The sequence below is a fragment of the Mustela nivalis genome (genome assembly GCF_964662115.1).
Source record: "Mustela nivalis genome assembly, chromosome: 1".
NCBI classification, from domain to species: domain Eukaryota; kingdom Metazoa; phylum Chordata; class Mammalia; order Carnivora; family Mustelidae; genus Mustela; species Mustela nivalis.
This window is the reverse complement of record NC_139020.1, coordinates 53,681,619-53,704,803: the sequence shown is the minus strand read 5'-3', so window position 1 is coordinate 53,704,803 and position 23,185 is coordinate 53,681,619. Positions and strand designations below refer to the sequence as shown.

General features: G+C 37.8%; 2 long non-coding RNA genes across 3 annotated transcripts in view; one reads left to right on the top strand and one right to left on the bottom strand.

Moving 5' to 3' along the window:
- Positions 1 to 1,402: 1,402 nt before the first annotated feature.
- On the bottom strand, positions 1,403 to 7,616 carry LOC309847112. The gene is made up of 2 exons (XR_014302323.1): positions 7,293 to 7,616; positions 1,403 to 2,632 (listed from the first exon to the last, which is right to left on the bottom strand). It is a non-coding gene; the product is annotated as an uncharacterized lncRNA (long non-coding RNA).
- Positions 5,132 to 23,185, top strand: part of LOC309847113 — a 154,855-nt gene continuing 136,801 nt past the window's right edge. For both annotated transcript variants that reach the window (XR_014302324.1, XR_014302325.1), the window contains exons 1-3: positions 5,132 to 6,821; positions 13,191 to 13,381; positions 16,045 to 16,118. This is a non-coding gene — a long non-coding RNA (uncharacterized lncRNA). The remainder of the gene's footprint in view (positions 6,822 to 13,190; positions 13,382 to 16,044; positions 16,119 to 23,185) is intronic.

The following is a 23,185-nucleotide window of genomic DNA, read 5'->3' as shown; positions in this document are numbered from 1 at the left end:
TGGTCATAGCCATTTCCCCCAAATAAACCTCTTGTAAATCTAATCCTGTCTTTGCCTGTGCTTCTCAGGGAACCTGAACGAACACATTTGGACTTTGTTTTGGCAGGTAGCTATTTATGAATCAGCTCCATACTACTAAGGCTTGTTTTTAAGCTGTTTTAGGGGGCAAGTCTAGTATAGATTTTACTCTCAGGCTAGTTTAGCCCTTCTTACATAAGGTATAACCTTCTCGGGATCCTAGTAATGTCTGAAATTCCCAGTGAGGAGTAGGCTGGATGGAAATTAAGAGTTTCCCATTCTCATGCTGGTTTTGGGAATTCAGCTCAGTGTTCAGCAATGAACACAAAGGGATCTGTGTGCGGATTTCTGAAGTTTCTTTCTCTGCAAAACTTCCTCCTCGCTGGTACTGTGCCCTGAAAATTCAAGACATCTCAGTTTCACTCAAGTCCAGTCTTTGCCTCCTTAACTCAGCAAGACTGCAACATGATCCAGAGTGCTGAAACTCAGGAAAGCAGGGCAACAGTATAGACACCTTACTCCTCCTCTACAGTGAGCACTTCTTTACTGCCAGTTGTCCAATGTCTGAAAAGCTACTTCGCACACTTTTTTCCCGCTGGCTCCTTGGAACACTGACAGCCAATCTTTTTGTAAAATTTCTAATATATGTATTTAGAGCTATAAATTTTCCATAAGCATTTCTTTTCACAGCATCCTACAAGTCTTGATATATTGTACTTTCATTAGCATTCATTTAAAAATATTTTCTAAATTCCATTGTGATTTGAGTTTGACTTGTGGGTCATGAGGAGTATGTTCCTAGAATTACAAGCACTTGGAAAAATTTTATTTATTTTTATATAACTGATTTCTAGTTTAATTCATACTCTATATGATTTCAGCCTTTGGAAATTGGTTGAGGTTTGATTTGTGATCCATCATATGGTCAATTTTGGTAAATGTTCTGGGTGAACCATAAAAGAATATGTATTCTGAAATTTTTGTATGTAATATTTTATATTATGTCTTATTGATATGTATGGTGCCAATACACAGGAAATAGTGGAAGCTCAACTTATATTGAATTGAATAACTCGAAAGCTTTCTCTCATTTGTGGCAATTCTAGACCAAATAAGAGAGGATGATAATAATGCCACGAGGTATAGGGAGAGAGAAAACCATTTCTGGTAAGACAGAACCTCATAGAGGAACTCTAAGTTAAAGCATAAAGTATCCCCCCAATTCCCACCAATATTAATGACAGCACTTTATGTGACAGAGATCATCCCAATATTTTTCCTTTCTGTGTTTCTACCAATTTTCCCTTAATTGGTTAGAAGCTCCATATCACTGGTGCTATGTGACAGTAGAAAACAGTATTTCACGAAAACTTAATGACACTGATTTATAAAGCTCACAGAGACACATAAATGGTTAATTTTATTTTTCCATTTCCCCCCAAACAATTCATGATTGTTTCTGAGATTACATGAGTTTCAGCAAAGTCTAATATCTCTATCCAATGGTCCAATTTTTCAAGTTGAATCATTTTTGAATCTTCCAAGTTCTCATATCAATTTCTAATCAACATCACTCCAGGTTAGAATGATTATTAACATACATCGTCTAATACATTTAACCTTCTAATTTAAGCCTTTTGCTAACCTTGTTCTGGACTTTTTTTTTTAAAGATTTTATTTATTTGTTTGAGAGACAGAAAGAGAGCACACGTGAGCCAGGGAGGAGAGGGACAAGCAGACTCCAAGCTGAACACAGAGCCTGATGTAGGGCTTGATCCCATGGCCCCAAGATCATGACCTGAGCTGAAGGCAGACACTTAACCGAATGAACCACCCAGATGCTGGAAACTGAAATTTTGACTATAGAAGGAGGATACAGATTTAGATGAGGATAAGAACACCTTCTATAGACTTACGAGATGCCTGTTCCACATCTCTCTGTAACCTCCAATTCCAGCCACAGCTCTGGTGAATAGTTTGGAGGAGGTTTCGCCTTGCTTGGTGCTGATAGTGCCTCGCTTCAGATATGCTCCAAGAATCTAGCTTCCTGTCCTAAGGCTCCTCTGGTGTGGCAATGTATGATACTCTGGTACCCGAAGGCTCTTCCACCTTTGCAGCCCACAGGGATGGAGACGTTAACACCCTATGGGAGCAGCCCTCGGCAAGGAGGAGATGGCTGCGGAGAGAGAAATGCTTCTTCCTTTCATCCTTCAGGGGTGGGCAACTCTGAGACAAAACTAAGAATCTCTAGAAGGATCTGCATGTGCGAAGTACCCATTAACTGTGGTAGACTACTCTATAACACTACCTATTTTGCCTGGATTTTCTTTCCATTTTACCCGTGTTCACTCCTTTTTCTTTCATTCCTGCTCCCTGGAATCACATTCACAAATAGAGTATGCATCTACCTTTGTCTCAGGCTCTACTTTCAAGAGTCACCTGGATTAAGACAATAGGTTAGCAGACTGTATAATGTGGGAATATAACTGTCCTTGACTCTGCATATGCTACAGAGAAACACGCATTCAGTTGGCAGCACAGTTTATGGTAATTTTGATGATTTTCCACCTCTTTCCTATTTGAAAGTTCATCATCCATCCTGAAGCCTGAATGCCTAAAGAAAAAAAGTTGGGTTCAAATTAGCTTATAATTGAATAGACAAATTTTTTTTGGTGACAATAGCTCTAAGCAGTTTTTCTCTGTGAGGGGGCCCTTGACAATTTGGTTGGATACTTCAATCTAATAAGGAGGAAACCTCAGTCTACTTAATCAGGTAAAGCTTTTTGTTGCTTTGGAAACAGTCATATGGTATTTCTTATTCTCCTTGGTTAAAAAGCTGGAACTGTGACTGCTGTAATTCTTTTGGCTAAGAAACTCAAACATACCTTAAAAATGTAAATTACTGGAGTAATACCAGGCCTACTTATTCATGAAAACTGAAGGAATAGCCTGAAAGATATAGGGACTTAGCAGGAATAAATTAAGGTTGCCTACATGTCAGTCCTGAGAAAAATGTTAACAATGATAATGTTTTACTCATTTAAGATACTGAAGACACCACAGAAAACAAAATTGGTAAACTTGCCTACCTCCTCACAGGAAGTTATAGTCTAGTGGTGGGGTAAGTGAGACAAAAGCAAATTAAAACAAACAGACAAACCAAAAAAACAAAAACAAAACAAAACACCAAAACCTCTATTTATTTAACAGAGAGAAAGAAAGCACAAGCTGGGGGGAATGGTAGGCAGAGGGAGACAGAGAAGCAGTCTCCCTGCTGAGCAAGGATCCCAATGTGGGACTCCATCCCAGGACTCTGGGATCAAGACCCGAGCCAAAGGCAGATGCTTAAGTGACTGAGCCACCCAGGCACCCGGACAATAGCAAATTAAATAATTAAGATACACACCATTTCAAATAAAAGCATCTCAAAGTAGAAGGAAAGAATGTGAAAGGTTTTTATTTTGTCTTGTTCAACCTACAGGTCTTGTTGAGGAAATAACATTTGAACAAAGACCGGAGGAGGAGAAAAGAATCAGTCATATGGGTATCTGCGGGAGGAGCATTTGAGGAAAGCCTTGAGATGGAATGGGGTCAGTGTGGTTAGACAGATGGGAGGATTAGAAGATACGGTTCAAAAGAGGTGGACAAAGGAGAAAGTGGCAGGCCACCAGAGAGAGGGGTCCTCAGTGTATACAGGGCTACATATACACCAAGTAATATTTTGAAAAACTGAGGACATTTTGATGTTACTATGATTGGGGTGGTGCTACTGGCTTTTAGGAAGTAGGCAACATTTATAAAAATACAGTAATGCTCAGGACAGTTCCAATCAATAAGGTATTTTTCCATATTTTGTGAGTTTAAAATGTCCTGCTTATTCGTGTAGATTTATGTTAACTTCTAAATTCCATTCATAGCAAGCTAGGATATTGGGATTAATTCTCCACTAAAAACGAGTAAATATCCTAGGATAAATTCATTTGAACAAATTCAAATGTTTTGCTAATATTTTTTCAAATATTTTTCTGCCTCATATTCTCTTTTCCTTGCTTTTAGGAGTTCAATTTCATGTATGTTAGATCACTTGCTACTACTCCATCAGTCACTGATGCTTGTTTATTTAAAAACTTTTTTCTCAGTAGATTTAAATTTGGATCATTTCTAGTGACCTGTCTTCAAATTTAATGATACTTTCATTGTTGAGTCCAACACACACTGATAAACCTATCAAATAATTTCAGATATTATATTTTTTAGTTCTAGGATTTCCGTTTTTTAAAAATATTATCTGTATCTTTTTGAAATTTCCTATCTGTTCATCTATTTTATCTTCTCTTTAATAGGATTCTTTGATACATTAAAAAAAAAGATTCTCTGATGCATCTGTCATGGTTATTCTAAGGTCCTTGTCTACTAATTCCAACATTTTCACTGATTTGCCTTTCTATTGACTTGTGACAAAGACAGTGCTGCAGAGCAGTGGGAAAAGGATGGTCTTTTGGACCCTGGTCAGTAGGATAACTATATTATAACTAACTAAATAACTAACTAACTAAATAAAATTAACCCTTACTTCATACCATATTTCAAAATCCATTCTACATGGTTAGATTTAATTGTTCAAAGAAAAACTGTATGTTTTTAGATGTAACTTGTAACATAGCTGTAAGTTTCTATATGTAACATAATAGTTTTTAGATGTCCTTGTAGTCAATGATTTCTTTTTTTTTTTTTTAAGATTTTATTTATTTATGACAGAGGGGGTGCCTGATTGGCTCAGTGGGTTAGAGCCTCTGCCTTCGGCTCAGGTCATGATCCCAGGACAGAGAGATAGGAGAGAGGAAGCACAAGATGAGGGAGCTAGAGAGGGACAAGCAGGCTCCCTGCTGAGCAGGGAGCCCCCTATGGGGCTGGATCCCAGGACTTCAGGATCATAACCCAAGCCTAAGGCAAATGCTTAACAACTGAGCCAGCCAGGCACCTCTAGGCAATGATTTCTTAAGCAGGCTAGCATGAAACATAAAAGAAAACTGATAAATCAGACTTTTATAAAAATAAAAAAATTTATATTTATTAACATTTAACAATGAGATAATTGAAATGCAAGCCACAGATTAGGGTAAGGTGTTTTTACAGCACTGATAAATGAAAATGGACTCACATTAGAATAAATAAGTCAAGTAGAAAAAGACAAAAACCCAACAGAAAAGAATTCAAAAGATCCTTTACTAAAAGAGGATATTCAAATGACTTACTATCACATGAAAAGATGTTTTTTTCATTAGTCATCAGAGAAGTATAAGCTGAAATCACACAACCACCAAATGTTGGTGAGGGTGTGTAGTCATGAAAACTCATTTCACACTGCTGGTTGGAGAGTGAACTTAAAAAGAATTTGGCGCTATCAACTATAACTAACCATAAGCATAACCTATGTCAGAGCTATTCCACTCGTAGGTAAATATCCCAATAGAAATATGTATCTGTGTGATACAAATCTATCTACAGATACATATAATACAGATATGTATAATAATGTTCCTCATAGTATTATTTGTAATAACCCCAAACCTAGGAATGACATGAACATCCAGTATCAGTAAAAAGGATCAGTTGCAAAAGACTCAGCATTTTTGGATCCCATTTTTATGAAATGTCCACAGTAAGCAAACCTTTAAAGACAGAAAGTAGATTTGTGGTTACTTTGGGCTGGAAAGGATGGTGGGACATGGCTACAAGGTGAGAACTGAAGAGTATGGAATTGTTTTGAGGTGATGAAAATGTTCTAAAATTGTGATGATGCTCTGTCTGTGACTGTACCAAAAAACTACTGAATTGCATACTTTAAATAGATGAATTGTAGAAGAATTATATCTTGATAAATCTGTCACTTGAAAAATAATAGTATAAAGGATAAAATCTATTATATTCATATAATGGTGCCAAACAGCATAAAATAGAGAAAGAAAAAAAAAGACCTATTATAAGCAATAATGACATGGATGAATCTCAATTAAAATATAAATGGAAAGAACCAAATGTTACAGAAAATGTAATGGATAATTCATTTCATTGAAATTCAAGAACTTACAAAAACTACTCTGTGTATTTGAGGATAAGGCAATGATTTTATTTGGGGGAGAAGTTGCTTCTGACTGGGCAGGGGGACCAAGTAAGGGGACTTGGAATGATTTCTTGATTTGGATGGTGGTTGCAAGGGTATATCTGCTTTAGTCTTTGTATCTTTGTAAGTTTACTGAACTGTACATTTATAGTTTGCACACTTTTCTATATTTTGGACTTCAACAAAAGTTACTTAAGAAATATTTTTTAAAAATCCAGTTGTTCAGTAATTCGTCCTAAGGATCTGTATTGGGAAAAGGACCTAAAGAATACATAAACATTTAGTAGTTTGTTTTTTCTCTTTTTGTCGGTTAGGTTATGGAGGATTTTTACTTTCTTCTATACATTTTTCAGTATTTTCCCAATTACTATAGTGGACATAGATTACATTTATCAAGAGAAAAAATGCTATAAAAGCACAATTGCCTGACATAGTCCTGTATTACCTTTATATTCTAATTTATTCACAATGTAGAAACTTTGGCTTTTGCTCCTAGATAGGAATCAACTGGCATTTTAGAGTAGAGAAGGGTCTGGCTGCTCCTCTGCCGGTTTCTTGATAGCCTTGCTGACTCAGGAACTCACCAGGGGCCATCCGGCAGGGAGGAGGAGCAGAGGTGCAGGTGGAGGCACCCAGAAGATGGAAAACAAATCTGGGAAGGTGAAGCCACGAAACTCAGGTGGGTTACAGCCCTTGTGGAACCCAAGTCTTTACTGCAAAACTGTAGTGGGATCTGGGACGGGTGGGTGCAGGCCTGAAAGAAGCTGGGTAAAGTGAGTGATCAATCTAATCATTATAATGTGCATGTTTTTATAAGGCCAGCAGCTAAGATTTTTTTTTTTTTTAAGAGGTTGTTGAAACAGGAGACAACTATGCGACAGAGACCGTTCCTGTTGTGCCAATCCTAAAATAGTTGTATCTGGCTCTTCACCGCAAAAGTGTGCCAACTCCTTGATTAAGGGACTCTAGGCTAAAGAATTTTAAGGTATTTTAAACGTCACCTAGATTAGCGCTTGCTGGTGAGGTGCTGGGTGTGGAATGCGCCTGCCCGGGGCACTTTCAGTCAGTGGTGTCACGAGATGGAGTACTGACTGCCCAGGCGTGTCAGATGCGGGAAGGGGAATGCACTAAAGAGAGCATAAAAACTCACCTCTGCAGAATCCAGCCTGGAAGGGGATGGCCAGGCACCGCGGGCCCAAACACAACTGGCTCTTCCTAGCAGGGGCTTTATAAGAATGAGTGGTGCACACTGCAGCCCTCATCCGATTGCAAAGGAGGAGGCGTCCGGGCTTCTAGTGGGAAAGCATCTCTGTCACTCTCAGAGAAGCCAGCGGAGCCCCCGGGGAGTTTTCTTTTCCCTTCTCTGTTGTGTGCAGCTGCGCTGGATGGTGGTCCACCCTCTGGACTGCAACTTTTGGAAAAACGCAGCGGGAGTGCGGCGAGCTGCCCGGCGCCTGCGCAGTGGCCAACTGGCAGACTCCTCTCACCGCGCAGGCTCCGCCCGTCAGCTCCACGCTAGCGTGGGGGGCGACCCTCCTGGGTCCCGGAGGGAGGAGGGAAGTCCGGGCGGAAGGACACGTACAGTGGTTTCTGTTGAACAGTTTGGGGGTTAGTTATGAACCTCATAACCCCTCGCCCTTAAGTGTTACCAGTGTTTTCACCTGCTCGAAGGGCGTTTTCATTGATCTCAGCCTGGTGTCTAGCTATCCCCTAAGAATAAGGGGTTCTCGCCCACCGAGGTTTCTCAACCGCGGCGCTATTGACATTTTAGGCAAGATGATTTTTTTTTTTTTTGTTCGGGGGTGGGGGGTGGGCGGAGGAGCTGTCTTGCTCTTTGTACAATGTTTAGTAGCATCCTTGGCCTCTACACGCTAGATGCCAGCAACAGCCCTCCCTTCCCCCAGCTGCGACAACCAAAAATGTTTCTAACCACTGCCAAATGTGTGTAGGGGAGAGAGCAGCAAAATTACTCCTACTGAGGACTACTGTCCTATAGGATTACAATACAGTGTCTTTAGACAATGGATCATAAACTCTTAAGACATAGAGAGTCCGAATCCTCTCAACGTTATTACATTATTATAATCGACTGTATAGTTCATATTATTTCCTCAATTGATCCCCCCACCCCCGCTAAAACCTTGCTTTTACTCTATCGTTGTTTGTAAAACATAAATCCAGGAGTTAACAAGGATCACAGATCGCATTTAGTTATCAAGCCTCTTGAGATCCCTTAAATTTAAAACACTTCCCCAGCCTTTTTTGTTTATTTTTTTTGGCATTGACATTTTTGAAAAGTTCGGGCCAGTGGTTTACCAGAATCTCCTTCTATTTGGATACTCATATTGGTTCTTCATTATACGATCCAAGTTTAAAAAAATTTTTTCTTGATTTTTGTCTGGAATTCCACTAAGATGATTTTATATCCAATTTTATTTATTTTCAAAGTAGCATTTAGTTTTTCAAACAATATCTAGTTTTAATAAGTACACTTTTCTCCCAGTGAGAAATACATAAATTTCCGCATTGTACCTGAGTCTACATCTTTATTTTCTATTTTTTTCCATTGATCTGATTGTCAACTCTTGTGTTAATATACTGTTTTAATTGCAGGAACTGTATAATATATTCCAATATCTGGTAGGGCTAGGCCTGTTTCATTACTGTTTTTTTTTCCTCTGGTCTTTTTTGGATATTCTCATTTATTTATTTTTCCATATAAAGTATGGAATCTACACCCATGAAAATACTTTTAAAAATTGGTATTAATTTATGATTTTGCATAATTCTATTGAAGAGTATGGTTTCACTTTTTCTTTTATTCACATTCCAGCTTTGTGTCTTTTAGGAAGTCTTTGAAGTTTTCCTCATAGAGGGTTTGCCCATTTCTTATTAAATTTATTCCTACTGTATTTTTTTTTTGTCATTACTGTATACAAGGTCAGGTCTTCTATTTTTCCCTGTAACTGCTTATTGCTTAAGTATACTGAGATATTGATTTTTATATGTCATCTTACATCTTGCTACTGTATTGAAAATCCTGTTGCTTCTAGGAGTTTTCCATTGATTCTATTGGAAACTCTATTTTCATTTTTATGTAATTGCAGTGATTATTCATTTTAGAGCTCAAATTGCCCATCTTTGGCTCCTAACTTCATTTGACAACCACAAATGTTTTAATAGCTTCCTTGCTTTCTGATGCTGTAAGAGTCCCAGTGTCATATTGGAGCATTTACTGTCCTAGACCAAAATCAGCAGTTTGTCGAAGGAGTCCTCATTACTTTCAGTGGAAATCCTATTTGGTGACCGCGATCCATGCACTTAAGGATGTTCATGGCTAAATAGCTTGTTGTTACTTTTCAGACTTTACAATGCAAAATCTAGAATATATATCTTTCAAAGAAAGATAAAGATGAATCATAAAGTTGTGCTAATATTCCAATTCTAATGAAACATTATAGAAGTTTTTACTTAACCGATTTGATTTTATATTACATCACTTTTCTGCTGAAACACATGATACCTAATAATATTAACAAAATTACTTACTTTTTCCTATAATATATAGTTTCAAAATAACAGTACCAATATTATAGCTAATTATAAAAGTGCTAAATGTAGTTTAATGCAACTAGGTTTAGTTTTTTCAGGTTGTTTTCTAATCTAGGTTAATTAAAAAATATATTAAATCCAAATTGGAAAAAAAACAAACCCCCAAACAAGACTTAAGTATTTCTAACTTTTTGAGTGTGATGTCTCACTCACTTATTTGTCTCATTTTTATTGATATAAATATTTAAATCTATGAATTTTATTATAAACAGTCAACATTATCTTGCAGACTCTGATGCCATATTTTCATTATTTTTTAAAAAGATTTTATTTTTTTATTTGAGAGAGAGAAAGAGGAGAGAGTGGAGGTGGAGGTGGAGGGGCAGAAGGAGAGGGAGAAGCAGACTCCCCACTGAGCAGGTAGCAGGACATGGAGTTGGATCCTAAGACCCTGAAATCATGACGGGAGCCAAAGGTAGATGCCCAATGGACTGAGACACCCAAGCGCCCCTTCATTAGGTTTTTTTTTTTTTTTTTCTAAAAATTCTCTGTATCAATTGGTATTTCCCTTTGATCCAGGCTATGTTTAGTAGAAAAATTTAAAATTTCAAGATGGGAAGTCTTTCTTAATGTTTTGATAGTGATGGATTTTTTTTTTAACATTTTATTTATTTATTTGACAGAAAGAGAGAGAAAAAGAGAGATCACAAGTAGGCAGAGAAGCAGGCAGAGAGAGAGGGGGGGGAAGCAGCCTCCCTGCTGAGCAGAGAGCCCCATGCGGGGCTCGATCCCAGGACCCTGAGATCATGACCTGAGCCGAAGGCAGAGGCTTAACCCACTGAGCCACCCTGGTGCCCCTTTTTTTAAAATTTAAATTTTAGTTAGTGAACATACAGTGCAATGTTGGTTTAGGGAGTAGAATTCAGTGATTCATCACTTACATGCAACACCCAGAGCTCATCAGAAGTGTCCTCTTTAATACTCATCACCCATCTAGTCCTCCCTCCATCAATTCTCAGTTTGTTCTCCATTGCCAAGAGTCTCTTATGGTATTTTTCTTTTTTTTCCCTTTACCCCCTTCCCATATATTCATTTGCTTTCTTAAATTCCACGTAAGAGTGAGATTGTATGGTGTTTGTCTTTTTCTTACTGACTTATTTCACTTTAGCACAATACACTTTAGATCTTGGGGCATCTTGGTGGCTCAGTGGTTTGAGTGTCTGCCTTCAGCTCAGGTCATGATCCCAGGGTTCTGAGATTGAGCCCTGCATCGGGCTCAGCAGGGGTGTCTGCTTCTCCCTCTCCCTCTGCTGCTCCCCTTACTTGTGCTCTCTTGCTTTTTCTCTGTCAAATAAATAAATATAAATAAAATCTTTTAAAAAAATGCACTCTAGCTCCATCCACGTCGTTGAAATGGAAAGATCTCATTTTTTGATGGCTGAGATATATATATATATATATTTGATAATGCCGCTATAAACATTGGGGAATATGTACCCCTTTGAATCTGCATTTTTGTATCCTTTGGATAAATTGAATATTTACTTTTATGGTATTGTTGATGCATAATATTTGTATTTTTCTTTACTTAATTATTTTAGGTATACATGTGTTTATTATATGTGAAGAGTCAATTATTGTAAATTTTTTTTGTCTTGGACTAAGAGAAGTGTACAAAAGTTTGCTATTATTTATGTGTTTCTATTTTCTTTGAATCTCTTGTAGTTTCTGCTATATGAAAGAAGCTGCTGTATTATTTGTTACATATCTTTCATAAATATTATATTTTCACTGTGAATTGTAGCCTTTAGCATTATCAGGTGCTCTTTGTTTCAGTCATGGTTTTGGACTGAACTCTAGTTGTTTGGATTTCAAAATTGCAGTTCTCTCTTTTTATTTGCATTTTCTTGGTATACCGTTGCCCATCCTTTCTTCCTTAGCATTTCTGAATTATTTTATTTTAGGCATGTCTTTGTCTTTTAAGTGAAGTGTACAGTTGGGTATTGTTTTGGAATCAACCAACTTTCTTTGTCCTAATAGCAGAGGCAAGCCCTCTAATGGTTGATGTGTTTGGTCTCAGATATCTCATCTCATATTTTATTTATATATGTAACATATAGCATACTTGATGATGCTAAGTGCTCTTGAGGAAAATAAAGGAGAAGGGATGAGGGCAATATTCCATTTTAAATAGGTGGTCAGAGAAGGCCTCATTGGAAAGGTGACTTTTGCACAACTCTTGAAGTCGGTGAAGGAATGAGTCATTTGGATAAGTGAGGTAAGATGTATCCTGATGAGAGAGAACAGCTGGAGCAAAGGCCCCCAGGCACAGGACTACCTGGTATGTTTTCCCAGAACAGCAAATAGGCTGGGGAGGCTAGAGTGGGGTATGCAGGACGTAGGAGATAGGCCAGCCGGGACAAATCAAAGAGGATCAGATAGGGCCCTGTCAGTCAGAGAGGTAACAAGGCAACCCCTCCGAGAGGAATTTTCGTGCAAGATGTTAAAATAATATTACTGCTGCCAGTCCACGGTCATAAATCAATAACTCAATAGGAATACGTTCATAACTCTGGGTATTCCAGCCTAGGTAGAAGAGGAAGCCAGGCTTGTAAGAATTATATTTTGGGGTACAACTCAATTTATGCATGAAAGTACTTTCATCCCTGCTGACTTTGAGAACTAGATTACTAAACACCTGCCTAGAGTAATGGGAATAATCCTTGAGTATAATTTTAATATCTCTAATATTTTATGGGCCACCTGGATGGCTCAGTAAAACATCTGCCTTTGGCTTAGGTCATGATCCTGGGGTTCTGGGATCAAGCCCCATGCAGGGCTCTCTGCTCAGCCAGGAGTCTGGTTCTCCCTCTGCCTCTCCTCTTCCTCCTCTCCCTGCTCCCACTGTCTCTCTTTCAAATAAATAAATAAAATCTTTTAAAAATCTCTAATATTTTAGTTTCCACCCCAAACACATCAGATATCACTTCACAACTATGGCTTTTCACAATTTATCTGAAGGTATGAATTTACAGGGAAAGAATTTTTATTGAAACATATCAGTGTAATGTATCTTGACTAAAAATATTCAGAAAGCATAAAAACGTTAAAATTCTATACTGGGAAGTTTGACTAAAGGCCAGAACATGACATAGGAGTTTTCTGAATTCTTTTCAAAAGTCAAGTATTTGGCTTAAAACAGTTTTTTTTTTTTCCTTTTTATAAAGACATCTGTTGTTTTAACAGAAAACTGTATGGCAGAGGTGGTAGAATGAAATGGGTGTGTGGTATTGGGTGAGGGAAGTAGGGAATTATAGTAGCCTGCCATCCAGAAAAACAGTGTTAAGGATTCATGTGGATGGGAACACAGAAGGGACAAACTTTAAGTACACGTAGGATTACTTCTTCCTTGTCTATGTGTTTCAGTTGGCCGCATTTTAATTTTCCCCTTCCTCTTTCCTCTTTTTCTTTCTCTTTCACCTTTCTTTTTCTTAAGCTAAATTGCCACAGCGAAATGCTGTCTGAATAAGTCACAACTCATACAGAAGACTGAACAGAGCATTGTAAGATAGGACACAAAACAAAAGACTTCATCAGAGAGCTGAGATCATCGTGGGGTTGTGCACAGACCCAGTGCAGCAATTCAACCGTGTTTCTGAGAGCTTGGGACCGGTTCCACCATTCTTGGTATGCTATTGCCCCCTGCTGTTCATGTGGAGGCACTGACTTACAGAAATGAGTTTCCATAACATTCTATGTTTTAGTGCAATGTTAGCGTGCAATCACTGAATGTTAGGACACATAGTTCAAAGATTTAAAACAGTAATTTAAGCAACTGCTTTCTGAAAAGCTGAGTATCAAAGACATCACAAAACAGCTTCCCCCCCCCTGCTCTCTCATATGTTGAAAATAAAATTTTGACTCCGTTTTTTAGCTAATAAATCTGGTTTTCTATTTAAGTTTCTGAGGGGAGCAGAGCCCAAGGCAATTGAGGTAGCTTAGAGAAAAACCGGAAAAGTGAAAGCAGGGTGAACACAGAGAAGATAGAGGACAAAATGTACAAAAGGAGGGGGTAATGAATAATTTATGTACAACAAGGAGAAAGCAGTTCAATCCTGAACATACCGTTTGCATTCCTCAGAGAGTAGGGTACAAACTGGCCTGTGTCCAGAGTAGCCAGCATGCGTCACTTGTGAGCCTTCAGGTCTCTTGCCTTTTGTTCTTAGGTTTGGTCATGGAAACTCCTCGGAACCATTAGGATGTAAATTGGGGCTCCTGAAGCAAAGCAGAGCACATAATCCTTGGAGCTGATTTCTTGGCTTACTCTGCAATTTCTAAAGAGGTCAGGGCTATATCCTGGGTGGAAGTCAGATGTGCCTGTTTGAGCATGGGGTTTTATGTAACCCCTTTTCTCTTTTTTTTTAAAGTCAGGTTTTAGACCTCTGGCACTCTGTTCCGTGTTTCAAACCTGTTCGAAGTTTCAGACCTGTAGAGTCTATGGGCTGCTAATTCCTGCATGCCAGGGTTTCCAGTAGAATTGGGTAATAAGGTGTCAGGATTCCCTCTCACTCAGTAAAAACAGCTTAGAAGCTTGGGGCCTTGCTTCAGCATTTGGTTTTTGTTCAGACAATTTCTCCATGAGGAATATGATTAAAAAGAATATTTTAATATTTAGAAAACTACATGCATACTTACATACAAAGTTACATCCTGTTAGGATAAACTGAACAATCCAGCCTGAACTACTCCTGAAAGATTTAGTTTTTGCTCTAAAGATCAATAAGAATGTCACTTCTAAAACCTCAGTCCCCACTTCAAAGGCATAAATGATGGATTTCAAGAAATAAGAATTGGAGAAAACATTTACATAATTTAGTTCAGTAACAATTAATAAGCCGATTCTTTAATGCTTGAGTGGTTTATTCACAGTGGTATTTTTAGTACTCATAGCATTTTCTGTTTCTCTTGTGTAACAACTTACTATTTATTTATTTATTTATTTACTCACTTAAATTTATATTCTCAACTGTGGCAGGTGTTAAAGATATTACAAAAAATAGGATAGACTATGTTCTTAAGCTTTTTATAGTATTATAGGCATGATAATTATGTAAGAAGACAAAAGTAAAAAATAATTTCCTTATTCCTTTTCATTTTAGCATTTTATTTCATTCTATCCCATTCCATTCCTTCTCCTCTTTACTGTTCAATTTTATTTGTATTTGTATTCATTTTATTTGTTTAAATTATGAACCAGGAGTGCTGGATATTTTTTTATGTATTTTTGTACTCCTTAGTACACCAGCACGTAATACAATGTTGGTGTATATTTACAATAAATATCTGTTGAATGAATGTGAGTACTTACTAGTTGCCTCGCACTATGCTGTGTCTGTGTAAACCAGATGTACATTTGATTTCAATAGAGGAGAGGAGTGAAGTTGGGGGAAATTTATATAGACCTGGAAGGAAGTATTAGGAATATTTATTTGTATCCAAACTTGTGGGGGTAGTGAGGAACTTTTTTAATGAAAAAAGCTAGAGGAACACAAAAATTCCACCCTATAAGTACCGAGGAAACCTCTCTTTTAATGATTTGTAAAAAAAAAAAAAAAAAAAAAATTTTGGTGCTTTTCTCTCTCTCTCTCTCTCTCTCTCTCTTTTTTTTTTTTTTTTTTTAAAGATTTACTTATTTATTTGAGAGAGAGAGAGAGAGACACTGCAAGCCAGAGTGCAATGGGATGGGCAGAGGGAAAGGGAGAGTGAGAATGTAGCTGACTCCACACTGAGTGCAGAGTCCTGTGTGGGGCTGGATCCCACAATCCAGAGATCACGACCTGTGCCAAAACCAAGAGATGAAGGCTTAATCGACTGCACCACTCAGGCGCCCTAAAGTGTGCTTTTATTATAGCGTGGGGAGAGGACCCATAGACAGAAAGGTCTGCACCTCTTTTATGATTTTCTTCTGTTGCTAATATATACAAGGATTTTTAATGTTTCTGTCTGTGTAGTTCCTTAAAAAACCTGCACATACACACCTTCTGAAGATATGGTAGAAACGTGTATTTATTCATCAGACCTAGAGAGCAAACATAATACCTATTTTTCAAAAAGAAATTCATACTTAGTTATTTCTCTTTTTGAATCAAGAACTAACTTATCAGTCTTTCAGTATACAAAGTTCTCAGTATTTTGGAACCTGCTTTTTGCCACCTTAATTGTGCAATTCAAATTGTCTGTTCCTATTTAATTGTTCTACATAAACTGTATTGAATACCAATATAAAACAAAACTGTAGGCATAAATGGTTCCAAATCTTTTTCTTTCTTTCTTTTTTTTTTTGGTTCCAGAATTTCATCGAGTTGCTGAGGAATGGATCTTCTTTGCAAGTGTGGTATGGGGTAGTTACATACATTTCCCAATGGTAATGCAATATTTTATTTATTCTGCCTGTTAATGACTAATATTTGAGAACGTTTATAATATGAATGGGACTTAATCTAAGAGAAGTTTTATATATATAATATTTATATATATATATAATATATATATATATATATAAATAGAAATATATATATATATATATATATAATAATTCACACACACAATTTCAATACCGGGTATTAATAAGAGACTGGTCAAAATAATTACAGTTAAAATTATTATGTCAAAAACTTACAATACATGCTTGGCGTTAGGCGACATACTATTCCTTTTGGTGCATAATTCTTCCGCTACACAAATGACTAATAGGACTATCTCTTGATGCTGTCTGTTGTTGATTTTTAGCATACTTATCTGTGATTCCATGAATGGAACTGAGTGAATAGTTACTCGTGTTTATTCTAATTAAGAGTACATAACCGATTACTATTTACAAGGAGGTAGAGAGGCAATGCAACTGCCTCGTATTTTTGAGGCCTGAGGAGTTGGGCCAAAATTCAGGAATAAAAGTCCATACTGGATATAGGAAGCCTAATTTGGAGCTTAAGAAAAGAACAAAGCAAGGCACAAATGTCTCTTTCCGGCATCGGTGATGGTGACGTGCCCCATTATTCTCTCAGGGACTTTAGACAACTGGGGTTCTGCAGGGGCCCATTTAGGCCCCTGGGCCGGGTCCTCTGCGCAAGCGCCAACCAAGGAGCCGCCGGGGACGAGAGGGAACCGGAAGCGGAAAAGGCCAAGGGCGAAGGCGCCCCGCGACGCTCCAGGGAGGGTGTGAGTTTGCGCTTCGGGTAGGACCTCCTTTCTTCCTCTTCTACAGTTCCGTAGACTCCTTCTAGAAACTTCGGAACTGTTTTCTGGTAAGTGGTGGTGGGAATTAGGGTGGAAGAAACTCACAGACTTAAAAAAAAGAAAAAGTCGCGGACACCCGTATTTTAAACAGTGCTAAGTCCTCTTTGAATCCTAGAGTTTTGTGATTCTTCTCATCAGACATTGCCCAAGAGTATTTTTTAAAAAGTGCCAACTTCTGAGTTTCCTGTGTGAGAGTCTAGGACAGTCACCCCAGAGCCTTTTAAGAAATGCTTCATTGAGGTATGATGCCGGGCAGGTGCTCGTGAGGCCGACCGGCACAGACCGCCTTCCCATCCTCGGGTTATTTATACTAGAATGGGAGACGAAGTTAAAACAAAAACGAAAACAAAAAAACTTTAAAGCACAGAGCTAGAAGAGAAAGTGCATACTGTCTGTAGCGTTTTGTTTCTGTTTCGGTAACATATCTCTGGAGAGGCTTGGTTAGTAAACGTGGTTAAAACTGTTGAAGCTACAAACCTTCATCTCTCATTATCCACTTGAAAAGTTGAAATTCGGGGTATTGATACCCTCTGGACACCAAGAAATCCTCCTCTGCCTCTCTTTGCTTTTAAACCCAGATCTTCTCTGGGTGGCTGAAAACAATGGGAATTACTAGAGCTCCTTATAATTGATTACTCTTGCCAAAGCCAGAGTGATAGATCTGGTTGGGAGATGGGGGGGGGGGGGGGAGTCCACATGACTTCGCAAATAAAAATAAATGTGCTACGGAGGTGCTGAAAATATATCATTAAATAGCCGTAAGAGACCTCACAAATAATTTATGTATGTTTTAAGCCGGTCAGTATGAGGTTTGTATTTAAATGGCCTCCTTTCTCAATTCAAATTGCCTTAGGCTTCTGGCTATTTAAAAATATTTTGTATTCATGAACACTTCTTTTATAATTGATGTGGATGTTTGCTTACCGTTGACTCTAATTTGTTAGCTAGGAAGTCCCATCTATTTATTCATTCCACATCTATTACATATTTACTGTGTGCCAGGTATGATGGTAGTGATTAGTGTTTTTAAGTGAATGTTAAATCTTACTTATATTTTTGTAAGCTTTGTTTACCTGAATTCTAAGAAATCATGTAGAGAGAACAGAACAAGTGGGCCTATCACACTAGAAATCACTAACCTAGAAATCTCTAGATTTCTATGGTAGCACCTATCAAACTCCTTTTTTACATTAATTGCGCCTTCTGGAATGAGGGGAGCACATGGTCTGAATTTGATCATCACTGTGTTCTCAGTATGTAATACAAAACCCAATAGAGACCCAAAAAGGGTGTTTTGGAAAATAAAACACCACATAAACACACACTGCTTTTTCTGAGGAATTTTTGTTTTCATTGGGTATTCAGGCCATTTCATACTGTGAGATATCTTTCCCTAGAAAAAAACAAAATCTTTTTATAAGAGCCTTTGTTATCTAAATATCTTCCTTCTAGAACTTGCCTGAATATTGATCTGAGACACTTGATATCTTAATGAAATCTAATTCAAGTAATTTTTGTAATAATTAAGATCTGCAGGTTTAGACTGAGTGTTTGTTGATGTGAGAGCAGTTATTTTGTACTGATCTTTTTTTAGGTATATATTTTTAAAAAGATTTTATTTGTTTGTTGGAGAGAGACATGGAGGGAGCACAAGCAGGGGGAGCAGCAGACTCCCTGCTGAGCAAGGAGCCCAATGCCAGCATTAACCCCAAGACCCTGGGATCATGACCTGAACCAAAGGCAGATGCTTAGCTGACTGAGTCACCCAGACATCCCTGTTTTTTTATACTAATCTTAAGAATATTTTCCAGTTTGCCTTTTAGGTAAAAATAGGCTTTGGAGAAGCAACTCTTGTCTGGAAGATGCTGATGGTGGTCTCTCTGAGAAACCTTATCCATTCAGCATTAGTTGTTTTCTATGTATTCAGTGGGTTTATATCCACGTAAATACATTTTATGAGTGCTTTGAGAATGAAACAATGCCAAAAGGAGACAGTAGTTCTATGCAGCCGGAGGGTTATTTAACTCATGTGAGTTCTTGATCATTCTCATATAGGTTGAGAGTTAATGGAGTACTTTGGGGTAATACTCCTTGTGCTTCATTTATCAGAGCTCATACAAAATTGTCATTTACTATTGAGTAGATTGCGTACTGCACAAAGAAACCTATCCAAAATGTACACTATTTATATAATAGATATTATCAATTTGAATATTTATGTGTTGGTTTTATGGTAGGGGACAGTAAAGTTTCTTGCTCTAGTAAAATTCGTACATTGTGACACATGTTCTGACAAATGGAAGTAAAATGTCTTGAGAAAGAGGTACCTTGCTTTTTAAAAATTTGCACAAATGCTTTATATGGGCTAGTAGCAGCCTGAACTTGGACGAGTTACATAACTCTCTTGGCCTTCAAGTGAAGATATTAATACTTACCTCGCTAAATTGTTTGAAAGTACTAGACATGCCAGGCACACAGTTAATGTTCAATAAATGTTTTGGAATGACTGAGAACACTGAGGGTAATGTCTGTGCTTAAGATTTGATAAATTGCAGGTCACTTTTTTCTTGAATAAGAGGGTAAGTGTTTATGTAAATAGTTTATTTGAATCTTTGAATTTGTTAAGTGTTTCACATTTTATACTTAGTTACTGCATGGTACTACCAAAAATATTCTTAACAGGTGTTTGGGATTCTTTTTTATTTTATTGAGGGATTCATATCCAACATAAGGAAACTTATGACTATGAGACCTACTAGTGACTGCTTCATGGTTGAGCTTCTTTAGAATCCTAAAATATTGGAATCCTAGGTTTAGATGAGACCATTGGAATTTCTCTTTATCAAATGTGTGTTAGTCACTTGCTACATGGAAGTAATTGTGGTATGCGCTAGGGCTATAAAGATAAATAAGTCACTATTGTGAAAAGTTACATATCCTTGCATGAACATTTCCAGGGACTATTCATAATTACTAAATTGATTTTTAGAAATTTGTTTTATGACAATTCAAAATTTGTCCTCTTATAATTTTCATTTGTTTGCATTAGCGTTACACTTTGGGGCACAAAAACCAAGTTTGATTCTTTACTATATATATACCCTTCAATTTAAGCACCACTGCATTCTGCTACTTTTCCTCAAGCCTCTTTTCCGTCTTGCTCTCTCACCTGAATACCTTCCAGGTTGTCTACTTCCCTTATAGATGTAGTACCCACTGGGGTATTCAGGGCTCCAGCCCGGCGATCACTTCCTACATTCCTGATACTGTCCCTCCAATCTCTGGCATGAATTTTATTCACAAGTGAGTGATCACTATGTGCTTATAAGATGTCCTTTTCCTACCACATTAAAAAGAATTGTATTTATTTTGCTCATTTTACCCTGTAAGGTCGTTTTTGAAAAAGGATAAATGACATCCCTAATTCCTTGAGGAGCTTTTAATACACTTTTTCCAACAACTGAAATGGGAGCAATAATGAGGGCAACCTTGCTTAAGCTCCAGATTATTGAATTACCACTTATAAGTCATTTTTGGTCCAGGTGATTAAAATCACTGTAATTCATACATTTTTGACAGCTAAGAGGTAAATAGCCAAGGGAGGGCTTCTATAGCTTTGCATTATCTCTTTCTATAAATTAGTTCTCACTTAAACATTCTCTTTTCCTTTTTGATGGACAGAGAACATGACAGGGATAGAATTGTTTTGCTTCTAACTTTAAGCATTTATTAAGAAAACTCAATATCCTTTCAACATTTTTTTTTTAAAGTTAACCCATGTGTGCAACTCTATGCCAAACGTGCTCTGACTCAGGTTTGGGACTAGTAGCCCTAACTGGCAGAGTACCAGAACATGCCAGCTATAAGTCAGCTACAATATATAAGTATGTACACTCCTCTGCTTTGTCCTTTTAATGGAGGTTAAGGACAGAGACAGATGTAGTAATTGATTGGCAGATTAGGGACAGGGAAGAAACCTCTGCCTAAATAAAGGGGGCATGTTAGGAAGCACTGGGGGTAGAATTGAACAAATTTCCTAGGTCTTCCGTAATAAGTTAACACAAACTTTGTAGCCTAAAACAGCAGAAATTTGTTGTGTTATGGTCAAGGCGCCAGAAGTCTGAAATCAAGTTTTGGCAGGGCCATTTTCCTTCTGAAGGCTTCAGGGAAGATTCCTTCCTGGCTTCTTCCTAGCTTTGGTGGCTTGTGGAAGTCTTTGGCATTCTTTGGCTTGTGGATGCATCACTCATTCTCTTTTTGTCTTTTCATATGGCCTACTTTCCTGTGTCTCCTCTGTGTCTTTGTGTCTAGATCTCTTTCCTTTTTCGTATAAAGACAGCAGTCACTGGGTACAAGCCCAACGATCCAGACCTCATCTTTATTTTCTTATGTCTGTAATGGCCCTACTTCCAAATAAGGTCACATTTACGTATGGGAGGGGTAGGATTTGAATATATTTTTTGGGGGGATACATTTCAACCAAAAACAAGTGAGATGGCACCAAATCAGGGAACACTTATAAGTAAGGGTTTTACTTATAAGCCAGGGGGACCACTGGAAACTTTAAGCAAGGGTACTAATGCGAGTTATTGCAGGAAGGTCCGCTAACGGGCAATCTGCTTCCATATACTGAACGGAAGATGAAGTTTAGAGGGGGTGATATTAATTAGAAGGATGTTATGGTGTTCCAGGAGTAATGGGAAGACAAGTTTATAAATTTTGCACTTTGGGAGCTTTCATTTTAAGGAAGCATTCAGTCTTAGGGTTGAACAAGTACAGAGGCTGCACTTGGGAACTTGCCTCCTTAAATGTTGTGGCCAAGGCACCTTTTCTTGCCTTGCTCTAGTTGTCACCCTTCCTGGAGGATGATACACCATCTGTTGAGAGAGAGCTAGAGAGAGGGAGTGGGGGGAGACAGCACGCAGGTGCATGCACTTATGCACCAGAGTGAGCATGAAGAGCCACGGCTTTACAAGGCAGTTAAGTGAGAGAACCTTCTTGAATATTGATCCTCTGGCCTCAGCTACCAGCTGGCACCAGGTCTGTGAGATGAACCACCAAGCTGAGCCTTCCTAAATTTCTGATTTACAAAATCATGAGTGAAACAAAATGGTGGTTTTAAACCACAAAGTATAGATATGTAGCGGTATATTACCCCAACTACCTGCAAGATGTGCCAGTATTCACATGGTGCTGATAGGTGAGGCGAAATACCAGATACCCCTCTATTTACTCAGTTCTGATGGAGTAGAATATATTTGATTGCTACTCAGGGAGAAGGGATGAAGAAAGTGAGGAGAGATTATAGTCACTGGCAGCCTAGGAAATAGAATTTAATGCCTTGCTTCTTCAGCTCACTGCTTCCGCTACATAGTCACGCAACTTTTAACGTGTGAGGTTGGCCAGAACAAAAAGATACACACTCACAGTTTGAGTCCTTATAGAAACAAAATCCCTGTCTGTTTTGATCTGTGTCATGCAGAGGGATGTGAAATTCCCATTTTAAAACAGATGGTCTGAATTCTGAAGCTAAATGAATAAAATTGTCCTTGGATCTCATTAGCCCTCATGTGGGAAGGAGGGGAATTCATACAGCTATTTCTTCTTGGCTTTGAACAAGTCAGGCTTTCAATAAAAGGTTTATTTTTATGAAGCTTGAATTTACTAATTTTTCATTGAATACCACTGTTTCACGGTAATTTACACATTCTTTCAAATGGTGGTTGGCACATTTATTTATTTTCCTTTGAGGCATTTTCTAATTACTTGTAAACAGGCTGAGAAAAAAGCAAATTTGGAAAAAAAAAGTTAAGAGAAGGACTGTTTGGTAGAGGAGGTATATTGCATGTAAAATTAAAATATAATAGATATTTTAAAAGCCTTCATTCCATTTTATAGGTTTCTCTGCTTGCTCCTACAAGTGGGCAGTGAGTAAAGATTTCCTGACCCATTATTCATTTCTACAGGACGTTAGACATTTTTATGACCTCCTGGAGTACTTACAATCTGTACTACACAATTTAGCACCTAATTATATTCTGTCTCATAATGTTCATTATTATATCACTGTATGATTCTTGTCTTCTGGAGTAGGTTATATGATCTTAAAAGGCAAGGACCATATCTTAAACTTTTCCTATATTTGCATTCCTTCTAGCATAGTTCTGAAAACAGTAAACTACTTGGGAAATTTTA